The following is a 12,054-nucleotide window of genomic DNA, read 5'->3' on the forward strand; positions in this document are numbered from 1 at the left end:
CAATTTGAATAAATCGTAATCTATAAATTTTTATTGTTCTTTGTTTGTCTCTCTTTCCATAATCTCGAGAACAGAAAAAGAGAGATGAAAGTCGTGACAACATACGGAACGCTTAGAGGCAGGAGGACCCGATTAACTGTCTGCAAACTTCAGGTTTGCACCGGAAATCACGTTATTTCGATTGAAAATTTTCATAATTATACAATTTTGCTCAGGATTCTTTTAGTTAATTTACATTTGTGAATTTTAAGGCAATACAAACTACGTTTGAGTCCTTTATCCATTAACATCCTTTCATTCAAACCAGGAACACAGAAACAGCAGGCGACTTGAAGTAAAAACACTTATAAAAATAACAGACGAAAATACTATCAAACGATTCACAATAACAATTAAAAATGGTCTCGACGCCGAGCTGTTCTTGTAGGCTACAACGTCTACAAACATTAGCGAGGTTGAGGCCGAAGTTTTAAACGCGAAAACGTGTACGTCGGACGTTCAGCGCCGCTTTCCTGTAAGCCTAGAAGTTTGACAATGACGAATGTCGAGAACGATTCCACTGACTTTCCAAACGCCATTGTCAAACTTCTAGGCTTACAGGAAAGCGGCGCTGAACGTCCGACGTACACGTTTTCGCGTTTAAAACTTCGGCTGTTTCTGTGTTCCTGGTTGGAATTAAAGGATGTTAATGGATAAAGGACTTAGACGTAGTTTGTATTGCCTTAAAATTCACAAATGTTATTTAATGAAAATTTTTCCCTGAAAGGAGAGACGTATGACCGGCACGACTCTCGCTCACCGAAAAAGCATAATTTACAGGGTCAAAGGTATTATTATTTTGAGATGGAGAGTGTATATTTTAAATTAATAAGTTAAAAATTTTACCCCAGCATTATGATGATGTTTACAATCAACGTAATTTTGTTTTTAAGTGCAGAGAAGCTTGAAAGATGTGTTCTTGGTGTGTTATCTCGTTGTTGGTATTTTTATTATGTTTTAAAATTAATTTTATGTAAAACCAGCAAATATTTATTGTGACATAATGACAATACTTGATTGCAATTTTTTATGATATTTTTAATCTAATTAAAATGTATGCTGTTTACCTTAAATTAGTAGTGGCTTGCCCCTGTACAGTACATCATAGCTTTCTTTTAACCATAGAGTCGTGCCTGCCATATGTCTAGCATATTTGAGGAGGAAAATTTTTGAATTGAAATTGTGTGATTTTTAATGGAGATTGTGAGTTTTTTCTTATTTAATCTTGACCTACTGTTTCCCACGTTTCCATACCTTATCTTAGCTTTAATGTATCAGACTTCGTTCTTGGGATTAACGATCAACAGACGGACGGACGTCAGTGGGAATTTATCGTCTACAAATTACTCAAATTGCAGACCAACAAAGTATACAAAACAGAGTCAATCAGTTATTGTATTATTGTAATAATAAATGTTGAATTTTTTATCAATCAATTTTTAATGAAATAAGTAATTTTTAAACATTCTTACGTGTTTTTGTGACGTTTTTGTTTGCTTATTTTTTTAAATGTAATAATTAATTAAAAATAAATCATTTTTAAATGACAGATTAATTTGTATGTAATCACTAGAAACATATATTTGAAATGTTAAAAGTATTAAGTCTCTTACCTATTTCACTGTTATAACCGGGATTACTCCAACAATTGAAACAGTTTGTATTATTTTTTGAAATTGAATTTTCATAAGTATTTACCTAAAACAATAGAAAAATTATGTTACATTATCACACAAGTTAAATTTTACATACATACATGTGAAAGAAAAAGGCTGTACTCAAAGCTGTAGCCTTGGAAGATAAGAAAGATGGGTGAAGGAAGAAAGAAGAGTTATTTGAGGAAAAGTTAGAAAGATGGGATAGTAGGAGATTTGAAAGTGGAAGAAGGAGGACATGAGCCGCATAGAGGTGCTGTCGGATAAGGCAAGGAAATACGGTGGTATACGCGTGCAGAACAATTTATATTTACAGGGAACGAGAAGGCTCGTAGCTTTATGCTTTGAGGAGTTGTACAGTTAAATTTTACAGAAAAATAAACAAAAAAGTATTAAAACTGAAACGTAAAATTTTGTTCAATCCATAAATTCCTTAAAAATAACAATATTTTATCTGCATTACATTTGATTGTTTTATTATAAAAATTCGTTTACTTGATTCAAATCTTGAGCATTTTCATAAAAAATGAATACGTAAAAATGACCGTTTCTAAGTCATTAAAGCTCAGTATACTTTATCTCACTCTCTCTCTCTCTCTACTTATAAAATATTAAATTCTTATCATATTCCTTTACTCAAGAGAATCCAAAATATCAAATGTGTGAATAAATTCTTTGTAAATTATTTTCCTCCCCATTCCTATGATATAAAACATACAAAATATACCTTTCTACTCGTTCTTATTAACTATTCAATCGTATTTTTTGTTATTTGTAACTAGAATCAGTTCAGCTCTGGCTTTCAGCACATGTGACATTTAGGAGCTATCCATAAATTACGTCCGCAGTTTTTTTGACATTTTTACTTTCCCTTCACAATTGTTCCAGTTTGTCCAATTTTCCGTAACCCCCTCTCCTGTCTTCGAACGTCCAACTAAACTTGACCCTTCTTAAAAACCTTCATAACTTTACGGGTGATAGATACAATAAGTATAAACAAAACATACAATAAATTTTAAAACAAAATGCATAAACTGTATAAAACTTTATGAAATAAACGAACGTCCACTAAAGAACAACCACTCCCTTTCCTTTCAGTTTTCGAAGGAAAATATCTGAACCCAACACTTCGCATGGGGCCCTCTAAATCGAATTTTCCCTAGTCCCACGAACTTATAACGTGCCACTGTTTATTTGTCTGTTTTAACGATTCCAATAGGATAATAAACTCAATTGTATTGTTTACAATTTGTCATCGTCATGGTATGAAAGAGCCCTAACATAGACAGGCAAGTAAACTCATTGCTATTGTTCGCGTTGTAGCAGTAAACAAGGGGTGTACAGTGTACTGTACACTCAAAGTTAATAGAAGAAAGTCAAGAGATACCGCGTTACCAACTCACGTCATAGTTTGTTGCTACGAAACACACGTGATATATGGTAAACAAATATTGTTCCTATAACCCACCTCGTTTTTATCATTCCTCTGGCAAACACGTTGTTACATCGTCAGTCCTTTTCTAGGTTATCTGCTTTCATTTAGGGGATTGATGCTATTAAATTTCGATGGTTTAAGGTCGACGGAGTGGAGAGTTAATGGAAGTCGTGTGTATCTCCATTATTTTAGGGTCGATGCATTCATGTGGCGCGGCAACGAAAAGTGCTGACGCAAACACATTTGCGCCACGCGGCAGCACTTACATTTCGGCGTTTGCGTATAGTATTCAAGATGGCGAACGATACCGACACTGCCGTTTTCCACGTGTTTACAAATTTCGTTTTCTATGGTTCGCTTTATTTAACAAGAAAATTTTGTTGAAGATTTTGGACGAGACATATTTTCTTGAATCGAGGAAGAACTGGTGTACAAAATACGTTTATTTCTCAATCAAGATCTCTCGATAAAGAACACTATTTCGACTAAGATTCGTTTGTTTTTTTTCCTTTGAATTAAATTATATGTGATTATTCGTGTAGAGCAAAATTTCAAATGTTGCCGAGAAAGTTGCGTGATTAGTTGCTGGTTTATCCGACATTCGAATTTCCCTTTCGAATGGAGAGAAAGAGAGAGAGAGAGAGAAAGAGTTCAGAGAATAACTTAAATATAATATACTTTTAATGTTTTAACAATTATTTTTTAAATCGGAGATATTTCTCTTTGTCTTCGAATTTTTCCGTTTTTTTCCTATGTCCGTCGGAAGTTTAGGAATTTTAGCGGCTACTCTGTCTTTCTTTCACACAGGCAACAAGTTTTACTTGACAGACTCCAGGGAACTGTCCTGTGTGAGGGTGACATTTTCAAGCTCAGAACTCCTCCAAATAGAACTGTCGAAACAAAATTTCTATTCTTCCCACACGTATCAGAAGTTGAACTGTTTAGACCAGCGGCCCCTAAAAGGGGTCGCAACGCTCCCTGTTGGTAGCTAGTAAATCTAGAAGGGCGAAAAGAAGCAAATGCGCGACAGAGGGCACTGGAGGCAGAGTATTGGACGGTGGCCGTCGCGGTCTCTGACAATATCTTAACTCTTTTAAAACGGGTGTGAAGAAACATTGCGTTTAACGATTTCCAGTTTTGGAGAACAATGTACGGTAAGGACACAAAGTGTGAATTTCATAGAAAAGTTTTTCCTAAAAATATTTCCAAGTCTTTCTCACACAAGGAAAAATGGATTAGGAAGCATTGGTGTATATTAACAGAAAAGGAAGTTTTTCCTCCAATTTCGTATGTTTTACAAAAATAGGGGAAAATATCGAACAAATATAACAAACTTTTATTAAAAGTAAATTATGGACTCTGCATCCTCACGTAATATTAATTTTGCATTGAATTTTCTGCATCAATTATACTATTTTTAATTAATTGCAATTATCGTTTCTTTCCACATAACTATTAAAAATTATCTTAGTGTTGTTTCGATTTTAATGCTGTTTTGCCCAAAAGATAATCAAATTTATATTCGTTTTCATTTTTTAGTAGTTTTATTTATTTATTTTATAAATTTGCCTGCTTTTTAAATTGTCTTTTAATTTTATATATTATTTATAAGAGAGTTAACATTGAACTATCAGGCTACCTAATAAGGAGCGGATCTACATAGAGACTAATAGGACTCGACACCTGGGCCTCGAAGTATCAAAGGTATAGAAAAATTGAATTATTATCATAAATTTTAATACGTTTTTATTAATATTTCATAAATAAATATATTTCAACTCTGATGTTTATGTTATTAAAAACGAATTTTAAACCCTAATTTAAAAATTCTTAACTATTAACCGTATAACACGTGATTTTATAGCTGCAATTATCACGTGGTCTGGTGACGTGTTACCACTGGACTCTCTTCCGTTGACTTTGACAGTGCACCCTATTGTACTGTTACAATAGGAACAGTAGTAATGAGTTTACTCGTATTTGAACTGAGGAAGTGACGGTAAAAGTAGAACCAGAAAGAAATATTCAGAATTCACATTCAGTGGAGGTAATGAAAAGTTTTAAGTTGTTTAAAAGAATAGCACACGGATAAAAAAAAATGTTGTACAAGAATTAAATCAGAACATGAAAATGTATAGGTGAGTAAAATGTATTTTCGTATACGATTCTTGTGTTGCTTTAAAAGGGTCATTTGCAAACTTTCTACGTTTACATTACTGCTTCCAAAGTTTTAAAATGAAGTTTTGTCTACTTAAATATTATTCAAATTTGCCCTGTTTATTTGTCTGTTTTAACGATTCCATTAGGGTAATCGACTCAATTATATTATCTTCAAATATTCATATCAATTCACATTTAAAACTCGTTTATAACTGCAGTTTTTTAATCATTTTTTAATTTAAAAATTCACGTGACTACGATTAATCCTCTGGTAAATAAGTTTTCGATTTTCACCTGCATAACTCTGTTCTGAGATTAAGGAAAAACACGAGCAGACGATCTATAACAACAGTCTTCAGATCTGATATTTGTAAATTTCAGCTCGGTTAATATCAGAACTGCTGCGAATGATAATCAATAAGTAGTAAAGTAAATTAAATAATTCCAAATCTAATGACATAATAAAAGATTATGGAGCCAACTGTCTCACTAACGTCTGTTTGACGGTTTTTATATGTAGACATCATGGATCCTTTCGGGTTCTGCTGACTTTTCTTTAATCAAAATCGTAACATTTTCCCTCGTAGTCTACAAATGACTGTGGCAAAACTAAAAGAATCGAAGTTGGATCTTTTTCGTCATCCTCCAAACTCACCAGACCTAGCCCCCACTGGCTACCACTTCTTCCCTAATTTGGACAACTCTTTAATAGGAAAACAATTTAATTCCGACAATGCTGTAAAACTGGCCTTTCAGGAATTCATTGACTCTCGTTCTCCAGGATTTTATACCACCGGCCTGAACAACCTGCCGCTTAAATGGCAAAAGTGTATAGACAATATGGGTGCATACGTTGATGAATAAAATAATTTCTTACATTTGTAAATTATCAACCAACTTTGCCTTTTTTTTTCCACAAATTTCATCCTTCACGACCCGATACACTAATGATTTCTTCTCCTTTCTAAAAGCACACGATTTCTTTCCACGTTTCTATGAAAGCGAATGGAACAAACTACATAAATAAAATAAACAAAAACAGGTAAAGTGAAACAATATAATTTCTTACTCATATAAAAGTCCTATAAAGAAACTAAAGCTGAATCAATTAGTTTATAATTGTAAAATGTGTTATTTTTGGTGCAAACAACAAATGATGCCTTGCTTTTAAACGAAAAACATAGGCATAATTTATAAATTATACAACTACAGTAGTAACATTTTAATATTGCAGCTATATTATGTTTATTCGAATATTATAGGTAATTTATTAAGTTATTTTTTAATCTTTCAGTTGAGGAGGAAGAGCAGATTCAGGAATACAATATTCAGCATAATTCAAAAAAGCGAGAGCGTTATAAATATAATATCAAAACAAAGAAATACGTTCGTTCGAGTAAAAAATGCAATGAAATTCATGAAAAGATTAAAAAGAAATACTTCAAAGATATGTTTGCATCTGATTCTAAACGAGAATTTACGTGTGATTTATGTAAACAGACTTTTACAAATAAGAAAATATTACAAACACATCTCTTCTGTCATATTGGAAAGAAACCATTTCGCTGCACAACCTGCAATAAGAAGTATTTGTGGCAATTTCTTTTGCGAAGACACGTGAAAGAACACAAGACTGGAAATAAAATCGAAATCTCTCAGAGGAATTTATGTTTGCAGCCATCTGGGGATCGAGTGAAGTTATCTCCAAGAAACGTTAAAAAATCTAATATCCAGAAAATACACAAAATTCATGCCTGCAAGATATGTGGAAAAGAATTTAAATTTAACTCCTTGTTGTTGAAACATGAACGAAATCATAGTGAAGATCGTCCTTTCAAATGCGGTATTTGTAATAAGAGTTTCAAATTGAAAGACCATTTAAAAAAGCATCACGTAACTCATACCGATGAACGTAACTATGTTTGTCAGGTATGTAACAAACGTTTTAAAAGAAAAAAAAATTTGGCAAGACATAAAATAGTTCATAATGATAAATGTAACCATACTTGTCAGATATGTAATAAAAGTTTTACACAAAGTTCTTATTTAAAACAGCATATTAATATACACAGCGATGAATACAAATATTCTTGTGACACATGTAACAAATATTTTAAAACAAAACACTATTTGAGATTGCATAAACGTATTCATAGTAAAAAATCTAATATCAAGCGGGAAAATGTGTATTGTGATATTTGTGGTAAGCGCGTTCCATATGGTAACGGCCGTTTAGAAATACACAAGAGAACACACACAGCTCATGTCTGCAAAATATTTGGAAAAGAATTTAAAAGGAAAGGTGCGTTGTTGCGACATGAACAAAGGCATATTGAAGACCGTCCTTTCAAATGCGATATTTGCAATAAGAGTTTTAAACGGAAAGACCATTTAAAAACGCATCACGAAACTCATACTGGTGAACGTAACTATGTTTGTCAGATTTGTAACAAACGTTTTATGACAAAACGTACTCTGCTAGTTCATAAAAAAGTTCATACTGATGAACGTAACTATTCTTGTCAAGTATGTAACAAAAGTTTTAAAGGAAGTGATAATTTAAAAAAACATATTAATATACACAGCGATGAATGCAAATATTCTTGTGATATATGTAACAAATATTTTAAAACAAGAAAGAATTTGGTATGTCATAAAATGGTTCATAATAATCAATATAATCACACTTGTCAGGTATGTAACAAAAGCTTTAAACGAAGTTTTAGTTTAAAACAACATATTCGTATACACACCGATGGATACAAATATTCTTGTCATATGTGTAACAGATATTTTAAGACAAAACATTTATTGGAACAGCATAACATTATTCATAGCGATAAAAAAAAGTATGTTTGTGACATATGTAAAAAAGATTACACCAATTCAACTGCCTTAGCCAGACATTGTATTACTAAACATGAAAATATGTATTTATGCTATGTTTGTAGGGAGCCATTCAAGACTGAAACCACGCTAAAAGAACATTCGAAGATTCACATTGAAAAGTGTAATATTTGTAATAAAGAATTTAAAAATAAACTCAACTTAATTAATCACCAGAAAATTCATTAAGACATAAAACCATTTCGTTTTGAGAAATTCGATAGACGTTTTACGAAAAAACATGTATTAAGATATGTCACGAAACCACTCACAACGAAGACAATCTTCGTAACGGTTGTGAAGTGTGTAACACGGGATGTTATTTTAAAAGTCGTTCCATCAATTCTTTCATCAGAACTAAGCATATTATTGCAGAAATGGTAAAAGCAGATTTAAAACAGAAACTCAACTGAAATTGCATTTAAAATCTTGTTGTATAGAAAGACACCCCAAACAATTACTTTATCAATGTAATATATGTGAACAGACTTTTACGTTTGGGGAGGTTTTAGAGCAGTGTTCCTCAAAATAATTTATATATTTTAAAATAATTATTCTATCTTCTTTGTATTAATATAATAAATATACTAGAAAATATCGAACAATACGGACTTCTCCTTTACTTTTATTATTAATTTTAAGTATAACATGTATTAAACAAACTTAATATTATGAAGTCTTTAGTATAAAGGCAAATAAATGTATTGTGTATGTTATCTCTAGAGAAAGATGTCAAGACTTTAATTAAGCATTTTTGGCAAATAATCAATTATTTCTGGAAATTTTCTCAGGATAAAAGAATTTCGTTAATCTATTGATTACAGTCTGACAATGTCAGTAATGTTTAATTTAAATCTAATGTATAATTAAATGTATTAACAATAATAAAATATTTTAATAAGTAGGCTACTCTATACTACGTGTTTATTTTTATTTTTTTTGTTTCATTTTTTAGTAATTATTTTAATACAGTATTAAAATAAATACAGGATGCATAGGAAAGTCCTTTTAACCGGAAAATTCTTGCGAACGGAGAGAACTACAGCTAGGCAAGTGAGGTAACGGCATAGTAATGCGACTACGCCCGACCTAATGCAAACGACAGCAGCGCCCCTAGTGGCGAAATTTGGAAGATAGGCAGTGCAATTCGAAAACGAAAACAGATTAAAACTTTCTAATTGAAAAGTTAGTTTGAGCATCAATTAATTAGTACGAAACGACATGTGGTTTACACGGATAAGATAAATTGTCGCCTGTATACCCAAAAATGACCGACAGCGATGCGCGCCATTTTGTGTAACGTTTGAAAGGAATAGCCATAGGTATGAAGAAATATGTACAATTTATTGCATAAAATACGTACTTACGTCAATACAGTTTGATAACATCACACAAAAAACAACGGAAAGCAAACTGTCACACAGTGATACAGTTAATTTCGAGTATGTTCGAAAACTTGTTATCACTGTGTGACAGTTTGCATTTCCGTTGTTTTTTGTGTGATGTTATCAAACTGTATTGACGTAAGTACGTATTTTATGCAATAAATTGTACATATTTCTTCATACCTATGGCTATTCCTTTCAAACGTTACACAAAATGGCGTGCATCGCTGTCGGTCATTTTTGGGTATACAGGCGACAATTTATCTTATCCGTGTGAACCACATGTCGTTTCGTACTAATTAATTGATGCTCTAAAACTTTCTAATTGAAAAGTTAGCTTATCTGTTTTCGTTTTCGAATTGTACTGCCTATCTTCCAAATTTCGCCACTAGGGGCGCTGCTGTCGTTTGCATTAGGTCGGGCGTAGTCGCATTACTATACCGTTACCTCACTTGCATAGCTGTAGCTCTCTCCGTTCGCAAGAATTTTCCGGTTAAAAGGACTCTCCTATGCACCCGGTATATTCATATGCACAATTGTTATTTCTTTATTTTTTATATTCCAATTACAAATATCTGTAATTACGAATGATATAAATCTAAAAGAATAAATTTAACCCAAACATTTGTGACGTCAGGTAGACACGACGCTATAAGAATTCGATGGCGGTGTCCTGTAACCAAGTTTGGCACAGTTCTGCATTGTGATTGGTATAAATTGATCACGTGACTTTAAAATCGATAACATAAATGGCGTAGGGAGTTTTCAGTCTCTGTGTATCTTTAGTCTGTGCCTTCATTTACATATTTATAATATACTGGAAATTTTCCCTCGAAGCACGACGAAATAATTTTAATGAGAAAATAAAGGTTGAAGAATTGAGAGGAGCTTCAAGTCAAACTTGACGTTGTGGTGCTGTTTCACAACCCTTGACAAAGCCATTCTTACTCCATGTTGGTTAAATCGGAATTTACTGCTCTCGGGGGTCTCGGTTGTACTTATTCTTTTAGATCTAGAATTTACCTGACCAATTTTAATCTTACGCTTACTCTAGGCAAAATAATGAGTCTTTGTTTTATCAAAGTGGAATTAAAAAGATGAATTTTATGTAGGGTTGTCATCACCCATTGCTTAAAAGGAAGGACACTGTTAAGGGGAACCCCCGCGAACCCTGTTGACCCCCGTGCTTTCCATTTTTTATATTTACATATATGTATAAATGAAATACGGAAAAATAAATATATGGAATGTTCAATAATCGGTGATAATACGCAATCCTTCCTGCTAAATGTCAGAAAATTTCGACAAAAAGCAGTGTTAGTTTCAAACAGGGTGAACAAAATCGGGCCCCGCACAAACTAACATTTATAAGTAAAGAAATTATCCCCGAAAGCGCATGTCACGGACAGGTCTGAACAAATTACGACCGAATGTTTAAGCATTTCTCGACGTTTCAAGGTGTCATATGTCAAAAAATATAAAAGTCTTCAGGGGGTCATTTTTTGTCCGATCGCCATGCATTCTTTCTCTTATATATAACAGCAGGGAAAGTGAAAAGAAATGTCAACGTTTACGGCACGTCATCAATTGTCATTAAAATTTAACTAATTTATTATCTATTGAATAAGTCAACGCAACACATGGACAAATTTTCTAATCGGGTATTTAATATGGAAAACTGATTCTTTGCTTAGGTATTAGGCACGTGAAGAAAAACTAGAAAACTGCACGCTACAAGCCGGTTAATAAGGCGCAAACCCGCGACCACCAATGAACCTTATCATCATAAAAATTATTAAATTTACATTAGTACTAAGTATTAGTGTATAAATGACTTTTTTTTTTTTTTTGTGGTGAGGCATTGCTAATGAAAACATTAGAGAATTTAGGAACAATTTAATCGATCACAAATCATGCTAATTCCGTCGGGATAACAATAAAAATTGAAGTAAGTTGAGTTACGCGAGATTGAATATTTATATTGAAAATTGAGGTAATGTAAATCTTTGAACAAATTTAAGACGAAATTACTGTTGTATTAAATGCGAAACACACAGTACAATGCGATTTACTAAAATTAAAGGAAGAATAAATGGAAATAATTAAATGCTTAATATTTCAATTTACATTTCTTTTGTTAGTAGTAAACCACACAAGTACGAATACGTATTACGTTGGCCCGTGTGGAACAGACACCTCGCTTCCCATGCTCATACACTTAACACTGTGAACTTTGACACTGTACATTTCCGGTCACTGATCGATCTTTTGTCAAAATTAAATACAAATTAAGAAATCATTCAAAAATTATTTATTTTTGATTAATCATTACATATAAAGCAATAAACAAAGAGAAAGTTCACAAAAAACATCTCAGAACAATTAAAAATTGATTTCATAAAAATTTCAACATTTATTATTACAATAACTGGTTCATTCTATTTTGAATACCTTGTTGGGCTGCAATTAGAAAAGATTGTAGACGTATAAATTC

General features: G+C 32.5%; 1 protein-coding gene across 1 annotated transcript in view; it reads left to right on the top strand.

Moving 5' to 3' along the window:
• LOC136981135 (zinc finger protein 271-like) overlaps window positions 1-12,054 on the top strand; it is a 213,592-nt gene that overhangs the window by 99,570 nt on the left and 101,968 nt on the right.

This window comes from Centruroides vittatus, unplaced genomic scaffold, assembly GCF_030686945.1.
Source record: "Centruroides vittatus isolate TY-2023 unplaced genomic scaffold, ASM3068694v2 contig_745, whole genome shotgun sequence".
NCBI classification, from domain to species: domain Eukaryota; kingdom Metazoa; phylum Arthropoda; class Arachnida; order Scorpiones; family Buthidae; genus Centruroides; species Centruroides vittatus.